This window comes from Zerene cesonia, chromosome 27 (assembly GCF_012273895.1).
Source record: "Zerene cesonia ecotype Mississippi chromosome 27, Zerene_cesonia_1.1, whole genome shotgun sequence".
NCBI classification, from domain to species: domain Eukaryota; kingdom Metazoa; phylum Arthropoda; class Insecta; order Lepidoptera; family Pieridae; genus Zerene; species Zerene cesonia.
Genome location: NC_052128.1, coordinates 1069095 through 1087507, shown reverse-complemented (window position 1 = coordinate 1087507; position 18413 = coordinate 1069095). Strand labels below are relative to the sequence as shown.

General features: G+C 32.8%; 1 protein-coding gene across 1 annotated transcript in view; it reads left to right on the top strand.

The window, feature by feature from the left end:
• The first annotated feature begins 476 nt into the window (after window positions 1-476).
• The window catches only part of LOC119837354 (brain tumor protein), a 340440-nt gene continuing 322503 nt past the window's right edge, over window positions 477-18413 (top strand). The window contains exon 1 of the mRNA XM_038362912.1: window positions 477-867. The gene's annotated coding sequence lies outside the window, so the exon portion shown is untranslated. The remainder of the gene's footprint in view (window positions 868-18413) is intronic.

Genomic DNA, 18413 nt, shown 5'->3' with positions numbered 1-18413 from the left:
TCTCATGAAAATTTTAATACAGCAGTTATCACCTATAATCTTGTAAAATGTTGTAACGATGAACTATTTTCAATTCTTGTTAACGTTTCGTTAGTGTCGAAACTTATTCATGACTTTAAAGATATAGTGAAGGTTCAATTTTATCATTTCAAAAGCACAAAACCGATAGAAGCACGAAAACTGAATAAAGCTTATTTCTTAACAAGTCTAGATGAAAACTTCATTTTCAGGTTAAAGTTTAATTAACATTTTTGTTAAACTAATTAACTACTGATGCCTAAACCTCTGAATAGGCTACACCTAGTCAATTCAGCAGCTATATTCGAGGCTGATTCGAGAAGAGGTAAACCGATTTACGTGTAGCGATATCAGTGCGTTAGAGCGAGACGAATATCGTTTTCCCAATGCGTTTTCCTCTCCAAGCTCACTCGATGCCTCGGTCGGCTCAGTGTTTTTTCCCTCATTCCGGCCTCAGTATTGGTTGCGCCACGGCGGCGTGTGTTGGATGCGATTCCGCTTGTAAACAGTGGAAAATATTGCGATTTACGCCACAATACAACTGATATATCACATAACAATAGTGTTTTCATTCATACCGTATACAGGGACGCTGGAATAGCGCGTCATAACATCTATTTCAACCACATAACCTGTTTCTTTTTGTTTTATTTACGCCGGGAAAAACGCCGGCGTGAACTCGCGAATATTTATACATTTAGTGTGTTTCTTTGTTCTGTGACGTTTATGGGATTGTAGACGCTTGTTGTGTGTGTAGTTTTTTTTTTATTTAGTTTTCTATTTTTTTTGTTTGCCGCCGGCCGAGGTGTCGGAGGACACGTGTGGTATCGATCGACCGGCGAGTTAGAGGTAAGATGATGTTGACGAGTGTCGAGGATGGAATGTATGGTGTACATTGCAGTTCGTTCAGTTGTCCTTGTAGTTGTATAAACATGAGATAAGAATATTGATTTCCACGCCACTGATAAACAGCTGGTCGCTCCGGGTCGATGACGTAATTTCTTGTTAATGTAACAAACTGGTCCGCACGCCGGTTCAAATATCTGACCATATGACACGCTGCATATACACGTGATATGGTTAAAACATGCATAATTGCACTGTTGCTAAGGCAAATTGCGGTCGAAATTCAATATGTTTTCGCGTTTATAATTATAAGTATCGTATATAACAATTACGTAATACTTTATTGATTTAAAATGTGGCGCTATAAAAATTCTGAGGTCGTAGAGCTCTGTAAACAAAGGTGACCTACCTCAACTTTCTGTCTCTACATTTTGGGTCATCGAGTAATACGTAGCTACAGCTGGGTATATTTAATGTATTGTGTAACTCTACCTAATTACACATAAATATTATTAATGTAGAGTCATAACTGCTATTAAATGTACTATATAATGTAGAGTCGTGTATAAGTTAATTACGATCTCGACTAAAATTTAGAGATGGATTTGTAAAATTCAATCTTTTCAAATGATTGAATAGGCTGTTGCGTGTGATTTTATCTGTGTTTTTAATTTATAATATTAAAATTAATTGAAACGTTCAATGGTACAGGAAAATAAACTAAATTATAAATAGCTATTTGCTTTCATTTATTCTTATATCACAAAATATATACATGTTTATAAAATTTATGGATTGATGATTCTGTATGTCGTTAAATTTCAGAATCGGGATTATTAATTACATAATCGAATAAACGTCACCTATATCGAGTTTAATGACCCGCAACTAATTATGGCAGGTGTTCATAAAACTATTATATTGCCAGTTGACAACTCTGCCTTCACAGCCAATAATTGTCGATTTATTAAAATAAAAATAAAACTTTTTTAAACATATTCTAATCGGCCAGACTACTATTTAAAATAACAAGGATGAATTATTAGTGAAAGTGGATTTGCCTACAAGGAAAAAAAAGCTTTATTATTATTATTTTATTATTTATACTTTTTTAACCGACCTCAAATAAAAAGGAGGAATGTATCAATGCAACTGTATTATTTGTGTTTATTACCTCATAACTTTTTAATGGGTTAATTGATTTCTATGATTCTTTTTGTATTTGAAAGATGCCTCCCAAGCGCACTAGGTCTATTTCTACTTGGTCTTGGGTGACTTGGTCTATTTCTAACAATTTGATGGTAGTTGAGTATTCTTGTTAAAACAATCACCGTTTCCCTATGTCATCGTCGGCAAAAAAGCTGGTGACTCACCTGGTGGTAACCTTCCACCACCCATTAACATTTACAGAAGCCTAACTTAGCAAATGGCTTATCGTCTTTAAGAGGTGGATATATGGGATTAAGCGAGGATTGATAGAGGATAGGACTAGGTAAAAAAAGCAGTGGTGGCTCAGTGGTGAGAACCTCGGACTTCAAAATCGATAAGTCGGAGTTCGAGACCGGGGCGAGCGTGTAGCAAATAAATTGATTTTTCAATTTATCTGCACATGTGAATAACATCACCACTGCTTAAAACGGTGAAGGAAAACATCGTGAGGAAACCGGCATGTCCAAGAATCAAAAGTTCGACGACATGTGACATCTGCCAACCCGCACTTGGCCAGCGTGGTGGATTATGGCCTGAACCCTCATAGGAGGCCTGTATCCCAGTGGGAACATGTATGGGCTGATGATGATGATGATGATGAGGACTGGGTAAAGAAAAGGTATAATAAAACAAAGAATATTCCGCCTCCATGGAAACAAAGTCGCAGTTAGTTATAAACAATGACAATAATTACAACAAAAGCATACATAATGACAACACAACAATAATTATTTCACAAAACGACCTTTCGAGTCTCGAGAGGCAAAGCACTCATTAATTTTTAATTACGTTCAATTAAAACACATTATCAAGTTCACGGCCGTTGTTATTATAGAATTATAGAGCGTTGTAGAAATTATTTAATCTGTATCTATAATATTCATTTAGTTTATTTGATTTGCGAACATACATATATCTTCACTAAAGTCGCTTTCTGCGTCTGTCTGTATGCATAGATCTGTAAAATTGCGCAGCACCATGTTATGGTTTTTTTTTTAATAAATATAATAATAACACAGAAAAGTGGGGTTTTTACTCAGAATTTAGCTCTTGCGAAGCCTCGGACATAATATAAATATTTGTGACATAATATAAAGCACACAAGATCAATCTAAATTCTTGTGAAATTACAGAAACGTGCATTTTTTATAGATCTATAAAAATGTATCATATGTTATTGGTCAGGTCTAGCAAATTTCATCCATTACGGTTCGACGATGTATTTACAAGTAACCATTTTTTTCTAAAGAGATTAAAATTACTTTTTTATTTATATTATACATGAGAATTAAGCGTAAAGAACAGTTAGATAGGCAGAGTTACTTTTGCATTCATAATTGTATTACTGGGGATCGTGTTTATTAGCAATTTACCCCCTTTTTTACCCATTAAAAATGATGAGGACACTTCGACTGTACATTTTGCCCTTGTTACAGAAGAACTACATAACTTTTGACTGGGTGAATAGATTTCAATGATTCTTTTTTTTTAATTTAAAAGCTGGTTGCTACCTCCCGTATGGTCCTATTTAAAATTTCGTTTAGTTCTGACAATTTGAAAGAGGTTTTATTGTTAATAATTGTTATCGTCGTAAAATAGAGAAACAAAAGAAGGTAGGCTTTAGTGTAATGATGACTTATTTGCTTTACACCCGTGCCTTCGCTCGCGTATTTAAAGGGAATTTCCGTGTTAAGAGATGTTTTTACGCGGTATAAAGGAGCCTATGTCACTCTCTACCCTCCAAATCATCTTTAGACACAATAATAATATAATGGAATAGCTCCGTTGCGGCGTGACATAAAGACAAACAAACGCATTTGCATTAAAAACACTAAGGATTTTTCTGTGTAAAAATTTCTAATCGAACTAAAAGTCTTGTGTTTGACAGTTAAGTTCTGGTATATTGAATTATTCTAGAAAGTTTACATCACACGTCACAGTCGGGTAAATAAGAAAGAAAGCCTTAAAACCGCCAAAAAGCGCGGGCGTTGCGTCGGCGGACAAAATCCCGGGGGGTAAACACGTTAAAAATTTAGTAGTTAATTTTCCATAGACTTTTTCTTAACAACATATCTTAAATATAACCCTCAAGAATTGAGAATTATCAAACAGATGATTGAGTATTATATTTGATGTGAATTTTAGTGATTACAATTTAACTTTTTTATGTCAACGTCGCTATTGGAGCTGGTGGGTCGCCTGATGGTAAACGCTAACATCGCCCATAAACAAATTGGAATGGGATTAAAAGTTTGACTAAAGATTGAATAAAGAATAGGACAAAGGGACGGCTAGTGGGAAGAGTAAGGAAAAGGATTTGGGCCTCCGGTTCCCCCCTCACCGAACATATCGAAGTAAAAGTTGAAACCAGTATAAAAGAAAGAAAAAAAAAAAAGAGACAGTTATCACTATAATGTGAAATACACAAGCGACACCACGGACAAAAAGCTAGTTAACAAGTCGTAGCTGAGTTATTCCGTCACTACCCAGCTCTCGCCTCTTTAGTTATTCACTAACTATTCCATTCGGCTTTGTGCGTTATGGCCTAACCCCAAAGGGATCACAAACGACAAACACCAGTTGGATCTATTATTCAGTGCTTTGGATTAAGCTACGTTGTAGAATGTAGGTTTTAGATGTGCAGTTTTATATTGTGTTATGTATTTGTGAGTTCAAATAGATATGTGTATACATATAAGTGTTATAGCTGCATCAAAAACAATAGTACTAAAAGCGCTTTACCTTCTCCTTAAGTTTCCTTTTCACTTATCACTTAAAAGCGGGCAGCGCATCGTGTTTCTGCGAATGTTCATGGGTGGTGGTGATTGCTCACCGTAGGCGAACCATCATTTTAGTTGCCTGCTATGACATAAAGGAGTACTTTATTTATACATAGGTGTAAGGTGAGGGCAATGAGGGCAATTTTATATGTCCTGAATAAGTTAATTTATAACATAATAAAACAAAATATGCATTTAAAGTATAAAATATTCTTTCAGTGACTTTATTAACTGATATCGGGTTTTAATTCCATTAAACGAGATCGTTTCATATATAGATGTATATGTATATATTGATGCAGACCGTTATAACGCTGTTAAATATAAAAAATCAATCCATACAATCATTGTTTTAAAAGAGCGACAGTAATACTTACCACGTCAGTTCGTCTGCTTCAAAAGAGACATTTTTTCCTTTTACTACTAGTATATTGTCTGTGCTTTTACATAACATTTTCCATAGCTGCTCCTATTGATTGAAAGGTGATCTTGTAGTCACTATAAATCAACTATACAACACAAGGATTCAATTTCCATTCTTCTTGAGATAAGCGTCTTCAAATAAACACACAAACTCTTCTATTTTAAAATACTAAGTAGAACATAGATATAATTTTACACGACTATTTAAATACCAAAACTCTAGTCGCATTAAATTAGGATTTGCGGTTAAGCCCATGACGATACCAGGAAATAATAGAAGAATCATACTGCATATTGCGGGCAATCCTAAATATATAAGTCATCATTTTTAATTGGTATAACCTAATTAAAATCCATTTTATCAGACAGTTGAAGAGTTCATAGTAGATCTATTTATAAACAAAGTACGTTTTACGTACCGTATAATATATCATAATTAAACAATCGAAATTTGTTTGTTCGGATGTTTGTCCGTTAATCACGCGGTAACGACTGAAGGGATTTTGATGAAATTTAAATTTGGTACAGACAGGGTATGAGCTGACTTGGGTGATAGGATACTTTATATCCCGATTAAATGCTCCCTTGGGATAAATCAGGCATCTTGATATCCGGGCGGAACCGGGACGAGCATCTATACTTATACTATCACTACTAATATCTATACATATACTACAAAACCGGAGATAATTCAAGATAGGTTGAGCTCAAATTTGGATATCGCATACGACCCGTTTTTCTATAGAAAGTTCGTTAGTAATATTATCTATATTTCTTATTTATCATTTATGCAATACTATGCCACAGAGAAATTCGGCGGAGTCGTATAATCTTTTATTTTTCTTTATAATCTGTTTGTGTAAGGTATAACAATCACATACATACAGATTATAACAACATGAGGTCAAATGTCATTCCCTAGATTTCCAAAAGGCATAACCTTGTCGCCTCTTGCGAAATACTTAGCACTTTCGGCTTCGAGAAATTTCCACAAATTGCCTTTTAACTTGCTACCAACATTATCTGTGACTAATGATTTTCGTCTAATTCAAATTTAATGAGACTTCCAAGGGACGAATATTGTCTAATTATCTGTTTTCTTTTTGGGCACTTTACGGTGTTTTTATCGTCTTAAGTTGGTTTTTTATTACATAAAAATTAGATGTAAATTTTTGAATTATTTGAAGATATGTAAAAATGCCTTCTAACCTAGATTCTAACTAAGAAATACCTCGCTAAATATAAAAAATATAAAATCAAAATCGCATATTGAGATAATATATATATGTATATTCAACACAAATCAGACATGACAATCGGCTTATCTAGGAATAAAGACATTTGACGCCTTCCATTCTAGACTCAGCCAGAATATTTAAATTAATCTAATAATTATTTTTTCTAAATATATTTATTATAACGCAAAATATAACTGCTATGTTATTTTTATCGTTATTATTCACCGTGATCTTTAAGTGAAATCAAGTAACAGATACGACATCTATCACATTCCCTAAATGGTCATAACGAGATTTCAAAGTATTTCCATTAATCTTTATAAAACAATCGATATATATTAAATTCTCGTGTCACAATGTTAGTTACAGTATTCCTCCGAAACGGCTGGGTTCTCATGAAATTCTGTGTGCATATCGGGTAGGTCTGAGATTTATATATTTTTGTATCTCCAAAATATAGCCTGCCTTGCTGGGTCAGCTAGTAATATATATTATGTTATAAAAAATGGTACATACTACATGTGATGAGAGAGATTGCAAGACGCCATCATCTCGTGTTGAGATGAATCTGCATTTTATCATTACTGTATTATTGAATCGCGCCCCGCGTAAGTTGTATCCCTTAGGAATATCGGAATAAAAAGTTGCCAATATATTATTCCAGTAGTCCAACTATATACGTAAAAAAATTTCATTGCAATCGGTCCAGTAGTTTTTGCGTGAAAGAGCAACAAACACACACTCATCCTTACAAACTTTCGCATTTATCATATTTGTAGGATCAACTCATTTATGAGAACATAAGAACACACATGTTATCTTCTTTATATCGAGATCGACCATACACTACTAGTGAGTAGAGAAGAATACAGTACTCTTGTAGACTCTAGTAGACTTTTCTCATTCTCTTCGTTCTGAGATTAACCTTCACAAAGAGAATCTCTTGAAAATCCACTTTTTAAAGTATTACATTCACTAAATGTCCATAGATAACTTGTATATATATATTCTTGTTGTTTCTTTCTAAGTTTGTACAATAAAGCATTATAAATAAATAAATAAATAACTTAACCATAACTAATAAATTTTAATTGTAAAACACATATTGATTCGCGTCAATCGTAGGTAAAGTCTACATAATTTTATGCATCTATGTATCTATCTATAGACATATTGATGTAGAAAGGCCTAAAATATTAACCATAAATATACATAAATTTCGCAAGGACAAAAACCCACGTAAAGCCAAGCGCGAGGCCTGTAGGCGGCGGTTACGACAGTCACGTGAGCCGCAATCACACGATAGGCTATAAAGAAAACTGGGAAAATACTGCATTGTACCTAATATATTTAAATCTCTTTCAATGCATGAGCTCAATTTAAAATAACAAACAATATTTTTGATAATATAAACATATCACGATTTAAAATACTCTTAAATTATACAATTTACAATTTAATATCGCAATGTAAATTAAAATATGTATTAGTAGTGTGATAATCTCGTATATAACACACACTCGTAACCACACACACCTATAAAAACAACATATAAACCATAGATTAAACAAATAACTGCATTAATAACGAATTAACATAAATATACAAAAATAATAAAAAAAAATTTTGACAACCCTAACAATATCGACCTTTTGTTAGCAATCTTTGAGACATTTGCATGACCTAAAACCCATATTGCAATAACTGTATTATAAACCATCCAACAGCTGAGATGTGAAACATATAGCAACAGCTTTCCACCTTCACATATAAACAGCTTTTGAGCTATAAAATGTAATAGCTTGTAAAGCCTTAGAGCGATGCCAGGTGGCACAAGCACAACAATGTTATCTATACATCGATGGTCGCAATCAGTAAAATCAATTAAAACAAACGCTTAAAGCATTCAGCACAAGGTTGTGTAACCGTGTCGGCAGGAAGTTGACGCGATATACGCGTAGGGTTGCCACTGAGTAGATTTTAAGTATATCAGAAAATTTAAAATAAAAAAATGATAGAGCTATCGATTTTGTATCATCAACGTTTTTCATTCCGTTTCATATTGCATTTAGATTTATAAAAGTAAAAAACTTGAAACTTCAATTTTATGTTTAAATATAAGATTTTTTATTAGAACCAGATAAGAAATCTCACTTACTATATGACATTTCATAGATATAGGGGAAACATTTGTACATATTACTGACTAATATGGAAGGAGTTTTAGAAAAGATGAAATATAATATTTGCATGTAGGCCATTTATTTAACAAAATGTTATTATTTGTAAATTAATAGTCTGTTGATTATATTTAAATTCCATTTTTTCACTTTTTTTTTATTCGCCGCATACAAAAAATACAGGGCAAATAGCAAATAGCGAATATTACAGCATTTCATAAATTAAAAACATTTTGTATCTTTGATGTGACAACCCTACGATTAGTGAATAATATGTTAGTGCATTGCTTTAACGCATGTACCCGATACAAGTTATCAGTCTTTAACCGACGGATAACAAAAGTGGGTTGTGTTTTACGGTACTTCACTATTTATCTACTTTTACGATTGGAACACGCGGCTCATTTACTTTGTAATCAATTTGTTGGTATTTAGAATATCCTACAATTATTTACTAAGTGTTTAAAAACATGGATTCCATATAATCTAGGTAAAAAATAGATTGTATGGAAAATAAGGTTTGGGAAATAATTTACATTCATGTTTAACGCTATTCATTTGATACTGTACTGTCTACAAATTCATATTTGGTTATTACGGTAATCAAATAAGAAAGACTTTCCATAAATATCACTAATATTAAACGATTAAAATAATAGTCATAAATAAATATACTGTATTGCACTCAGACAAATGAACAAAGGCGTAGAAACATGAACAAAAACATACAGTAAAGCAATAAACGGCTTGTCGCTAAAAAGCGATATCTTCCAGCCAACCTTAGGACACAGGAAAAAGTTAAAAATAAGGAAAAGTTAATTAAGAGAAAAGAAAATTAAGTCGGTAGATAGTACAAAACAATAAATTTAATTTAAAAGTTACAGTTAAATAAAAAAGTGGTCAAATTTCTTCATAAATGCGATAGAAGGGTACTACTGTAAATTAAAGAATTGCTAAACAAACAGCGATATTATAGTCCGGTCAATTTAGACATTCGAAGTTACATAAAGTCCCAACAAGCTGAATTTCTGTGAAGTTGTTTAAAACATAATTATAAACAATGTCTCCAAGTTCCCCATCATTCCCGTTTAAGGAAAAATTTTTATTCAAGGTCAAAGGTCAAAAAAATGAGTTTTTCGCGATTTTCAGCAAAACGGTAAGTTTTATCATAAAAGTACGTCAGACAAAAATTGTAGATCATAAAATTATCTATAAAAAATGTACCAATACTTTTTTTCTTACGAGCCACCGTTTCTGAGATATAACGATTCAAAAAGTTATAAAAGTTGTTATCGTCATAATATGCACACGTTTCCACGCCACCTATGAGGTATTGTACTTAGCGCGTTTTTTTTAACGTGGTTTCCCCAGTAGGCCTACTCCACCGGTCAGTTGTGATCCTGTTTAATGTAAAACTATTGCAAAATAACGGAAATTTTCAAAGATTGGGATAGATAAAAGCGATGTAAATTAAAAAAAAGTGTTGAAGTTTATTTGTTTCATTCGTAAGTTTCAAATTCTTGTTCTTCTTCTTGATCTTCTTCTTGTTCTTCTCCTCCTGCTTCTTCTTCATCTTCATTTTCGATGCAAGTAAATTGCGCCAATAGCGATGTATCGCATGATACTTCGTCGGAGTCAAACGAATCTTCCATTATTTCTGTTTCAATATTAGAGCACGACCGGCCTTGACAATTTGTGCATGCCAAAGAACAAAACAGTCCGACTTTTTTGCAACCACATTTAGCACTGCATCCCTTTTTGCAGTTGCAAAAAATAGTGTTCTGCAGTTTTTCCGGCGCAGGTGGAAGTAAAGTTTGAACTGGCTCTAATATATTGTTGACCAACTTCCAACCCCAGTCTGTAGGGTCTAGCTGATTACCAAGCCACACTTGAACTTGGTAATCTACTATATAAAAATAAGTCGGGTTTTCCTTCCTGACGCTATAACTCCAGAACGCACGAACCGATTTCCACGGTTTTGCATTCGTTGGAAAGGTCTCGGGCTCCGTGAGGTTTATAGCAAAGAAAATTCAGGAAAAATTTCAGCAGAAAAGCAGGGAAAACGAAACCATCTATCTGGTGGCGAAACGGAGTTTGCCGGGTTTGCTAGTATACTCTAAAAAGATGTTGGTGAGCAGCAATTGAGGTTGGAGGAAGACAAGCTAATTGAACTTGTTTCTTTAGGAGCTCCATACATAGAAAGAAGAAAGCGGATGCCGTTGGTAATAACTTCTTGTTGAGTTGAATTAGTCTTTTTAAAAACTTCAGCACATTGAATTAAATCTTGTTTTTCAAACATTTTGAAAACTGCTGTTTTACCCCTCCTGTAAAATGCAGATGTCGTATCACAGCCAGTTATTGCGTGTAAAAATAGTACATGATCTTGACACTTTACAAAAGTTAATAAACTTTTTGATGAATATATATTATATAATATTTATATATAATATTTTATATTGTAAGTATAAGTTACAATGACCGATAGAAAAATATTTAAACATTTAATATATAGTATATATATATATATATATATATATATATATATATATATATATATATATATATATATATATATATATATATATATATATATATATTATATAAAATATAACAACTCTAGATGTATATACGTGGCGTACTCATGCATATTATGACGATAACAACTTTTATAACTTTTTGAATCGTTATATCTCAGAAACAAAAAAAAGTATTGGTACATTTTTTATAGATAATTTTATGATCTACAATTTTTGTCTGACGTACTTTTATGATAAAACTTACCGTTTTGCTGAAAATCGCGAAAAACTCATTTTTTTTTTACCTTTGACCTTGAATAAAAATTTTTCCTTAAACGGGAATGATGGGGAACTTGGAGACATTGTTTATAATTATGTTTTGAACAACTTCACAGAAATTCAGCTTGTTGGGACTTTATGTAACTTCACCCTCATTTTTTGGTCTAAATTGACCGGACTATTATAATAACCCATTGTGTATTAAAACTAGAAAAGTGACGTAAAATATAGTATAAAAGGTTTTTTATCGCCAAATTTTGCTTTTTCTCTTCAAGACAAGTGGAATATCATCAAACGATGCTGGTTATAAATTAAAAACATCCATTTTTTTGTAACCATATAACCAGATAAATAAAAAGGAATTTATTTTTAGAGAGAATCTTCAAATCCACTATACCGGGTTGTTTTAATAAGGTATAATAAGATATAAATAAATACATATATCACATTACCACACTAATCCTACTTAATATTATAAATGCGAAAGTTTTTAAGGATGTGTATGTGTTTGTTACTCTTTCACGCAAGAACTACTGAACCGATTGCAATGAAATTTGGTACGTAGAAAGCTGGACAACTGGAATGACATATAGGCATTTTATCCCTTTATTCCTACGGGATACGGACTTACGCGGGTGAAACAGAACGCAGCTAGTAATAAAAATATAATAAACTACCCATACATATATATTACAAGCGAATGATTTTCCTTACGCAGTTTAGTTGCATAATCAAATAACTAGCTATTAATTTGTTCTCTTATCGCGTACGGTACACGTTACGTATCTTCACCTTTAACAAGAGAATTGCGTAACTGTTGCTAATTAGATGCTTTTCATTTTATCCTTCCAAGTCCTTCTAATATTATAAATGCGAAAGTTTGCGAGGATGGATGTGTGTGTTTGTTTGTTACTCTTTCACGCAATATCTACTGAATCGATTGCAATGAAATTTGGTACGTAGATAGTTGGACAACTGGAATAACACATAGGCAACTTTTTAAAACGACATATTTACAGGATACAGACTTAAGAAACAGCGGGGCGAAGCTAGTATTATATACTCCTTCCATTGGTGGCTTCCCCCCTCTCATGCCATTCATGTCCTTTCCAGAAGTCTAGTCTATACCTGTTTCGAATTTCATCAAAATCGGAACATTGATTTAAACCACTCATGTATATAAAAGCTTTACAAAAAGGCAGGATAGACTTTTTTCTTTCAATTATTATTTACTAGTTGTACCCCGCGGCGTTACTCACGTGTTACCCGGGTAAAAAGTAGTCTATGTGCTAATCCAGACTACACACATGTCTGAATTAATTTCCATACAGATGTGATTACCCGTTTTCGCGTGAAAGAGTAACAACTAACATAAATAAAACATAAACTTTCGCGTTTATAATATTAGTAGAATTCTAGCAATTGGAATTTTTTATACGTGCATACGTATTTACGCTTATCTTTTGCATTATGTAATAATTATTGATAATGTGGCAATACCAATATGGTTATGTAATTTTAAAATAAGAGTAAATGCGTTCTGTGTACAAATAAACTGCATTCTTTATTGGCTAACTAATTTGTATGTCTTATGATTCTTCTATAATAAGAAACGATTTATCTTCATAATTGAAGAAAAAGACTTATAAATCTAAATTATGTATGCATACAACTTATAAGCTATCATTAATCTAGAGTATATATATACAACTTGATTAAATCCTTTAAAGTTTCTGTATACTCTCATTATATTTGATAAAATCTCTCACGACAATTAAATCGGGCGCAGGTTAAAGAGCGGGTTATTAAGCACTTTAATATCTTTTCGCAAATTAGGTTCGGCAAATATTTGATTAGAAAAGGTATGGATAAATCTGTTTAAAATAGAGATCAGCTTTGACATTCCTCAAAAAAAGAAAGTTAGGCTAGGCCCGGGTAGATTCCGCATGACAATAAAAAGAAAAATGCCTGAGGCCACCCAGATATATCTATTTCGTTAGTGGTGATTGCAGTAAATTAGAAACTTAATGCACTGATAAATCCACATATAATTGTTATGTCCAGCCATACATTTTTGTTTTTCTTTTCTAATTTTGTGTCTGCTGTTGTTCTCTAGAATGATCTGTTGTGTGTGTGTTTACGTGTGTTAAAATAAATGTTTTTTCGTCTTCTTTCAAATCAGGCTGCGACTGTATAAACGGCCTAAGTAACATTTTATAAAATAACTAGCTGCACGCCCCGGCTCCGCCTGGGTTGTCATTTATCCTAATTAAAATTATTTAATCTATGCTATCTCTCAAGTTGGATCGAACTGCACATGGTGTGCGAATTTTATTATAATCGGTTAAGTGGTTTAGGAGTCCATTGAGGACAAACATTGTGACACGAGATTTATATATATTAAGATAGTGTATTGTCAAACATCTATTTTAAGATTTGTCGCAGGTACAAAATTGCACGTGCATATCCACAGTGTTAAGGAAACATTGTTAGTATTGTCTTGTGTTTGATTTTACGCGAGTAATATACGTTTAGAAATTTAAAACTTTTTAACGGTTTTAAACGCGATTTATTCATTATATTATTAACGCGACGTTACGAACACTTTACAGCAAGCGTGGGCACGGGGAGACATTGTTATTAGGCCGTTGCTTTTCTTAAACACAGATTTTGACGGCCTGAAAGCGGTTAAAAGTCTCGTGACAGTTATATAAACTATTTAACTATGATATAGGCAGAGGATATAAAGAAATATACATCATACAAAATGTTTGCCTCAATGGACATCAGAGCAAGCGCATGCATCTGCATCGTATCGGAAACCCATCAACCTTAGCTCCCTTCCGTTCGCCGCTTAACCAAGGCCGGAACCTTTCACTTGATCTTTGCCAGTTTTGCAACGCGATTGTGTTGCCAGCCTAATTGAGATGTTTGACCTGAATTGCTTGGCAATTGTTTTTTTTTTCCTTTTTTTTAAATTGAATCCTTAATTTACTATACACTGCATATACTACGCGATTAAGGATCAATACTGATTTTTTTTTTACAGACATGATATGTAATAATTATACAAACAGTAAAAATCATATCTAATATTCTATTTCATTTGAATTATTACAATACCTAGTATATCTAGATATCGTAGCTGAAATCTAGCCTGCCTACAATAATAAGGTCAAACGCATTGTGTTGCCGACTGTACCTCCATCACTGTAACTGCGTAATTAACGTTAGATTAAGTACAAAGCCCGTGTTTCGTAACACTAATAGTATATTACGACGTCGCGTATCGTAATATCGGAATTATGTACAGTCGTGTGCAGAAGTCAATTAATTGTTAATGAGGTGGTTGATACATTTATGTTTTAATTAATTCTAAATACAGAGATTTATTTGACTTTTGATCTTAGTCCTAATACATTATGCTATAGTGATACATTATATATCTAGTACTAATACTATACGTATTACATAGATATCTGTTAGCCATTTTTTATTATAGAAAATGTTTAATATAAAAATTATTCACTCGCACATTAATTATACGTAAATAAATTAATTTACGGGACTCGGTAAAATAAAAAAAATGCATTGAGCAGTCTTGTATAACGCTGACTTATTAGGGTATAGATTGTAGACATAGCAGGGCAGGCAATAGGCAGTGATATTTAGAAATTGAATTACTTTTAGTTATGTCTATTTTACATTTTCTACCCGACTGTATTAAACTATAGCCTCATAGTTATGATCATATCGAATGACGTCATTAAGTGTAGATGGGTACAGACCCATCTACATACAGATGTACATTGCTATATTTTTACTTTTGATGAGATTTTATGGAAAAGATAGAGGGTGGTATTTTTTGTAAAATTGTTGTAAATGTCTTGTATAATATGAAAGATATTTGTATAAACATACTGACAAACAAATTAACCATAATTTTAGTGTCTAGGCCCACAAAAAGTAATGATTTTTGAAAGAAAGAAAGAAAGAAACATTTATTTGATTCCACAGAATTAAATTGAAATTTTTGTAATATAGCTTCAGTGTATAATGCACATACAACAATACATTACATTTTTATTATTTTATTAAGATTATTAGATTAAGATTATTATAGAAGATTCATCAAAATACTATTAATTAAAATAAATTCAAGTGGCCCATAACCAAAAATAAGAGAGTATCACGTTTGTGTGTCTAATGCATGGTAGCAGTTGGATTTTAAGGACGTAGGTATACCTACTCGTGGCGTGGATGAAGCAGCTCGATGGAACACAGTGGGGCTTTAGTAGGAATCCGACATGACCCACGGCTCCTCCCCGGGGCCTCTGGGGGATTTCCCCACTCTAAAAGAACAAATAAATAAATAGAAAATTTATCGATTAAATTATTTTATATGCGATATTAATATATATAAAAAACTAGCTCTTGCACTATTCTTCTACAGAAGGCTCTGAAAAGTGAAGTCCCGTGTCCCCTACTGGGGTATGGGGCAGATGATATACATCTGTTTCACTGATCGATTTTTTTATGGACAAGTAGGTGATCAGCCTTCTGTGTATTGCCAGACCGAGACGTTTTTTTATTGTGCGTCCTCACCGGGAATCGAACCCAGGACCTCTCGGATCTACGCTCACGCGTTAACCACTGTACCAAGGAGGCGGTCAAAATTAAAGACAAATTTAATTATTTTATACGAACAATTTTCGTAAAAACTGGGTGTAAAATTTTGCTTAAACTAGTAGTGCGTATTAATATATAGATTTCAAAAGCAATTAATCCGAACTGCGATCTTTGCTATCCAATATCTCGCGAATTTTAATAAGCACAGATAAGTCTAGCTTCTAGCACATTCTAGATTTCTCTAACAGCAATTAGTTATATAAAATTTAATATAGGTCAGATATTGAGTATTTCAAGGGATATTGTTACGTAAGTAAGGTTAAAGTATGACAAACATTATTACATTGTTTTAAATAACAATAATATTAAAATTTTCTTTATTGTTCCAAAAAACATTGCAGTATTGACCCATGATATTTAAGTATGTACTTATGTTTGTGAGTTGTTGTGTATAAGTGTGTGTGTATGTTGGTGTGCTTTCCATCACAATCGAGTGTACAAGAGTCGGTTACATACAAACATATAAAAATATAAGTGAAGCTGAAAAAAGCGTTTTTAAAAGCGTGTTCGCATACATTGTTTTAAAATAATAATTCAATTTCAATAACTGTCATTCCTAATAATCCTATTAGCCATATTTATCAATTAATTATCAGTGTTTACATATATGTCAGTTCAACGGAGAGCAGCTGTGTTAATAAATTTAATTATGCATGTTTGTTTTACGCAGTAACCACTTGTGGTTATATGATAAGTGTCTTGGTCCAGTGAATAGCTGAAAGGTAGGGTTCGAGTCCGCTACATAACATTTCTTTAACTAGATTGCCCTTGAATTTCTCTATCTCTTATTCCTTATTTGTTTTTTTGTATTCTTTATCTAATATACGCTGGAAGAAATCGCTTTAGCCGTGTATGTAATATATAGTCGCTATTTAGCGATAAGACCGCCACTTGTGATAATGTTCCCTAGGTTAAGTCTCAATTTGTAATTATTCCAAAACAATAAAGCATAAATAAATAAATAAATAAATAAATAGTGTAGTGTAATATATATATTTACTCAATAACATTTATTTTATGTAAGTATTTTCACATTAAATGGTGTAATTCAATAAATAGTTTAGTCAAAATTTTAACAACAATAAAATCGAATCCACATAATAATGAAATCAAAAATTGTAATTGCCTTTACGATAAAACAGCTCTAATAAACTGCGAAACATTCTTATCAAAATAAACTCCGTACCCGCCTCGTACATATTTGATCGACTTTAAAATTCGTACGGTATGTGAAAATATTTCAGATAAAACACGACTGCAGAATTTCTGAAAGTAAAGTTTGATAAATAAACAAAAGTTTGCGGGGGAAATGTTAAACAGCATATGTTACCTGCGTGACTGCGGGCGGAGTCTTCGTAAACATAACCCTTTTAAAGTTATGTAGGTGTTCAATGCTCGAATTTGAGTTCGGAAATTTTGTTGGTATGCCATTTCGAAACAAGGTATAATGTATATGCAAAACGTTCAGATAGTTTACTGTTTATGACTATTATGTAAAGAGGTTTTTATAGGTTATTAGAAAAATTTTGTGAAATAATATTTATGCATCTATAATCTGCTTTGTAGTGCCTACTACACCTAATTGAAGCTAAAAATTTTTCAGTATGCATTTTATTTTTAATCGAGATATCTCTTAATTATTTTTGTGAGGAAACTAAGATACTCAATAAGTTAGCAGAAAATTCGAATATGACCCAATAAATTGCAAGTATAATACCAACGTTCAGTTAATTAAAGAAAAATATTCAGCTTTTTCGGTGTCCAATTAATCTGCTTATAATGAAGTCTTTACCTATAGACATAAAGTTGAAATTACCTCAGCACAGCGCGGCCTCTATATCAGATTTGGCAAAAGTTTCTGGTGGAAATTTATTGAATGCGTTATCTTTATTTCACGTTAGTTAATCTCGATAGAGTTTGTTCGCAGTGTTCGTGGAAATTCGGTTGTTTTTACCAGAATTGGGCTTCGTTAGTATAGATTATAAATTTATGTGGCCGATCTGATATGAACTAAATTGGTTGGCGGGAAAATGCTGAAAAAAATCCCGTGTCGCTTGTCTCTCTAATGAATTGATTAGATTTGTAGGGTTGTACCTTGTTGAAACAGATTTATTTGTAAAGGTGAGTACGTTGAGGCTGGCTTTTATATATATATTTAGGTCTGCAATTGACCTTACGCCTCTCCAAATGTTCATGGGCGGTGGTAGCGCTTACCATCAGGCGACCCACCAGCTT